A 5,408-nucleotide genomic window follows, 5' to 3' on the forward strand; every position below is an offset into this window, starting at 1 on the left:
GATGGGGGAAAACCTGGTTAACTGATGGAAAACACAGTTAGAGATCTAGAATATGTTCTAGAGTACTTCTAGAGTACTAAATAAAGCACAGTGGAGTAATTTTAGTTGACAACAATTTAATGTCTAGTTGAAACTCATTAAAATCTATTTTAATTGTTCACTCTACAAAGTAACGATAGATGTTAGAGAATGATGCATATATTTGTTGTCCTGGTTTATTACACATCATATACAAGTATTAGAAAATCACATTAGACCTCATAAATATGTACAATGATTATGAATCAATTAAAACTATAAAAAAGGGTCACTCACAGAGCATAGTGGGTAAGCACCATATAGAGAAATGTGGATCTCACATGGCCAACCATGGTTTGAATCCCAGCTCTGGCAGCTTGAAAAACATGGTGGACATATATGTATGTGTGCCCAAGTTCCTGATGGGATAAAGAAATGAAGGAAAAGGATTGTGGCATGATCATCCTCCAATGAGGGATGCTTTCTCTCTCTTTCTACCTCTCACTGGTGAGTGTACATGCCCTCTGGCAATTAAAAAATCATTAGAAAGTCTAAAAATTAAAAAATCTAAAGTAGTCAAAACAGACAATATGGTACTGGAATAAAAATAAGCATAATAATAATAATAATAATGACACATGCTTTTTTGCTGTTCATGTCTTCCTTGGAGAGTTGTCTATTCAGCTCTTTTGCCCATCTTTTAATTGAATTGATTATTTTTTTGAGGGTAAGTATGCTGTAAAGATGCACAATGATTAAATATAATTAAAAAAAGACAAAGGCAAATAGAACAAAACAGGTTCTTCAGTCTGACACTTTAGAGAAAACATGAAGAAGGAGAAATTACTAGGAGGTTAGATCTCTGGAAGGCAGGAGAGTTCCTACAGGAGGAGTAATATAAATTGCATTCAATTGATTTATAATCTGATCCCTTGGGACAGACAAGCAGTGGGAAATATTTCTTTCTGTCCAGACGGGTGACCTACAGGGAAATCGAGTACTTGGATGTTGGAATAACAAGAAGAAACGCACTTAATGAGAAGACAGAGGGAGCTGTAAATATCTCCTCTGCTGCTGTCCTTTGGCAATCTTGGGTTAGAATGGACCTCATCGTGTTGGAGTTTTAGCCCACATCGTTGAGCAACACTGGGGTCCTTCCTGATGTCTTTTCTGGGGGCAGAGCCTCGATCTCAGTCTTTAACCATCCAGGGAGGAATTTGCACTTGCACAAGAAGACTTTCCTCACAGAGACACAATCCAGGTGAGACCGTGAGCTTGGTAGATCTCACAGGAGAAAGTAAAAGAGAAGGGAACCAGAGAAGGCATACCATGGTCATCTGGATGGCAGTCCAACCTAGCCAAGGCAAAGATTACTGTGGTCCTTTGCTTTCCTGGTTAATCTATGTATTTATTCATGATGGGAAAAGGAATAAGGGAACATTGATTCCAGTGAGGCAGGACTGACAATGAAGTGACTGTAATAGAAACTCAAATAGTGGAGGGAACAGGAGGCATATCGAGCTTCTTGAAAAAGAAGAGCATGTGTCCAAGGATCTTTGCCATGAAGAGGAGTACAAAGGTAGGGAGTTAGCTATGCATGGAAATGCAGAAACCTGAAGGCATTCAGATTTTTCACTAATTTTTGAATAATTTTATTGTGTTTTTAGTATTAAAAAATTTACATTTAATCATTGTACATCTTTATAGTGTATAACATGTTTTATCTCAGCATGAATATGGTACGTATTAGTCAAGTCAAAAATATTACCCATAATTATCATTAACAGATACATTTTCATTTTTGTGTCTGCTAAATGTTCCCCCTCCATTACCCTTTTCCCACCCCCTATGACCCATCTCCTCCTATACTATCTCTAGGATCTATAGTTGCCCTCCCTGCCTTCAGTCTCTAACACAGAGTGTAGACATTCGATATATATTCACTGGAGTCATTCTTTCATAGTCTGGCTTCCTTTGCTTAGCATTAAGTCTTCCATATTTACCCACTTTGTACTAAATGTCATTGTCTCTTTTTTATGCTTGAATAGTATTCCATTGTGTACACAAACCTCATTTTTTCCAATCCAGTCCTCTGTTCTTGAGCATTTAGGCTGATTCCGTGTCTTAGGAATTGTGACTAATACTGCAATGAATACGGACAGATATGCAAATGTTTTTCCAACAGTGTTTCCCTAGCCTTTGGGTAAATACCCAGGAGTGGAATTACTGGGTTGTATGGTAGTCAGATTTTTCTAAGATGAGACCTTTGTGAGTACAATTCTGCATTAATGAAAAAGAGTCAAAGTAAGGAGTTCATTGTACATATTATCTTGGAATAGCAACTGAAGACAAACACATTGTGAAGTATCTTCTCTCACTCTGGGTAACCACATGAAAAAAATGACTTAATAGGTGAAAAGGGGTATGCTTAAGAGTCTAAGTTTGCAATTATTTCCTTACCTATGAGGCTAAATATATTTGTAGGTTTTTTTAGCCATTTACTTTCTCTGTTGCATAATGTGCACATCTTTGCTTTGTAGACAGGGGTCAGAGTAATTGTAAAAGTATTTATTGACACATAGTGATCGTACATATTTCAGGGGTACAGTAAAATTTTTTTAAAAAATATTTTATTTAACTTTATCATTATTACTATTATTTTGAGTTTGCTACAGGGCATATGCGCTCTTCAGAGAGTGACAGAGACAGGGAGAAAGAGAAAGTGAGAAAGCAAGCTGCCAGGTCTGAAACTCAAACTATGGTTGGCCATGTGGGAGTCCAGTGCTTTAGTCACCATGCCACCTGCTGGTCCCCAGTTTTTTAAATTTTAATATTCTTTTATTAAAGGCTATACAATATCCAGAAAGATAAATAAACATGAAGCAATGTTATCTGTCCTAATATGAAGAACTTTCACTGCATCGTTTTCCTTCACAAGAACCTTCAGATCATAGAAGGCAGAGATTCCATGCCATTTCCCCTTCTTTCATTATGCACTGCAGGATTTCTGAATCAGTAACTCCTCCCTCAGACTTCTCATTTATAAATCAGTTTCATTTTTGACCCATTGTTCAGATGGAGTGTATTTTTTTCTGTCCCATGAGGACTTTTTTGTTCACAATTGGATCATAATGCAGAAGAGTGAGTTTCTCCCATTGCCAGTTTCTCTTGGTGTTGAAGGGATTATCTGTCATGCCTTGGCTTATCGTTTTCACCAGAATATTTTTTTAGAGAGGTCTTTGCTATAGGGTGAGTGCGTTCTCCAGAAAGACAGAGAGAGACAGAGAGACAGAAAGCGAGAAATCACGAGAAATCACCCCCCAGGGGGGATGGTCACACCGCAATCCCTTCTCCATTCTCCTCTTGGGATCTTGGGCACGCAGCACATGCACCCGGTGTGAGTTTAAGCCACCAGGTCCAGCACTTGAACCGCGACATAGCCATTACACTAACTGTTGGTCCCTCACCAGAATACTTTTTTACTTGCTCTTGGTAAAGGAGATTGTGGAGAGGAACATGGTGGCCACCCACCTGGGTACAGTTATTTTGCTCTTTTTTGTTTGGTCCTCAAGGAGATAAAACTTTCGAAGTCCAAGTAAGCTTTCTCTTCCATCCAGTCTCTTAGAGCTCTAATAAATGATCTAATGTATTTATCAGCTCTTATTCTCCCTTGTGTTTATTTCATTACCCTCTGTTCTTCTTACTGTGTTCATTGAACTGATTGTGTGTGTGTGTGCATTTCTTTAAATGCAGGGCAGAAACTAGCAAAATGTAACACGATTTAGTCCCTTGCTTATGACTTTACATGAGACTTACAAACTGGAAATTTTGGTTGTCATTTCTACCTTAGGGGAAAGATAATCCCATCTGGCCAGCTGTCCTGTATACACTAGTCACCTGATCAATGTGGCCATGAAGTGAGAAAGACATGGTAGTAACACGGCCCAGAGGGCCATGGTGGGGTGTGTATGTGTGTGTTTGTGTGTGTGTGCATGTGTATACAAGTGTGTGTCTTTCTTTTTTAGTTTGCCATAGGGCTCATATGCTCACCAGATAGAGACAGAGAGAGAGAGAGACAGAAAATGAGAAATCACTCACTAGGGAGGATAACCATACCATAGTCCTTTCTCTTCTATTCTCCTCTTCAGATTTTGGGCATGTACACACAAGCACCACCCAGACTACTGGGTATGGGACTCAAACCATGCAGTCAGCCTTGTGGGTTCCAGTGCATTAACCTCCACACCACCTGCTGGCCTGGGCTCATATATTCTTTTTTTTGGTAGAAGTTTTTTCTATAGGGTGCGTGTGCTTGCCAGACAGACAGACAGAGCGACAGAAAGTGAGAACTCACCCCCCAGGGGGGATGGCCATGCCGCAATCTCCTCTCCTCCATTCTCCTCTTGGGATCTTGGGCACGCACACACACATGCCTGACTTGAGTTTTAAGCCACCGGGTCCTGGACGTGAACTGCGGTCGACTACATGGGAGTCCAGTGACATAGCCATTACACTAACTGCTGGTCCTTGGGCTCATATATTCTAAAGTCACTCACTCGGAGGGAAACCATGATGATTGGATGGTAATTAAGAGATTACCATTTTTAGTTCAAGGACGCCTTTGCAATAAAATGAATACAATGTAAGAGCCACACAGTGTGGACAGGGTCTCCCTGTGTCCTGCAGTTTCAGCATTAATGAGAAAGCTATCTCATTTTCCAACACCCTCTCCCACCATCTCTCATCCCTCTCCCTCTTGTCCATCGACCTCACACTGGCTCCTGGATGGTCTTGAGCATTGAAACAAACACCTCTCTCAGGGTCTCTGCCCTGGCTAGTCCCTCTGCTAGGTAAGATGCCAACACATGATCTCCTGGCCTCCACTTTCTCTTCCTGTAATCATTGTTTAAATGTCACCTTCTATTCCTGCCTTACCCGGTCTCCTGTACAAAACAGGAACTGGATTCACTCAACTTAATACCTGCTTTCATTTTCTTCAGAGCATCTGTCACCACCCAAATGTTGTATGTATTTCCTTATTAACAGTCTTGTTGAGGTATAATTGTTCCATGAAGGACTTCACATCGATGTGAACATTTGATGAGTTTGTGGAGAAGCAAATATACATAACATCATCACCACAATCAAGGGGATAGACATGGATTTTCTTATCTGCTTGTATTCTTTCTCCACCATTGGGAAGTGGGAATTTTGTTTCTCGGCATCCTAAAGTCATGGCCTGGGTAATGTCTAGAACACAATCAGCACTCTCCATATACTTCTTAAATATGAAAAATACTTTTTTAACTGTGGATTTTATTTATTGATTTATTTTTACCTTTCCCCACAAACGTTTACTTTTTTTTTTTTTTTGAGAGGTTTATTGCTAT

The sequence above is a fragment of the Tupaia chinensis genome, unplaced genomic scaffold (assembly GCF_000334495.1).
Source record: "Tupaia chinensis unplaced genomic scaffold, TupChi_1.0 Scaffold144090_1, whole genome shotgun sequence".
NCBI lineage: Eukaryota > Metazoa > Chordata > Mammalia > Scandentia > Tupaiidae > Tupaia > Tupaia belangeri.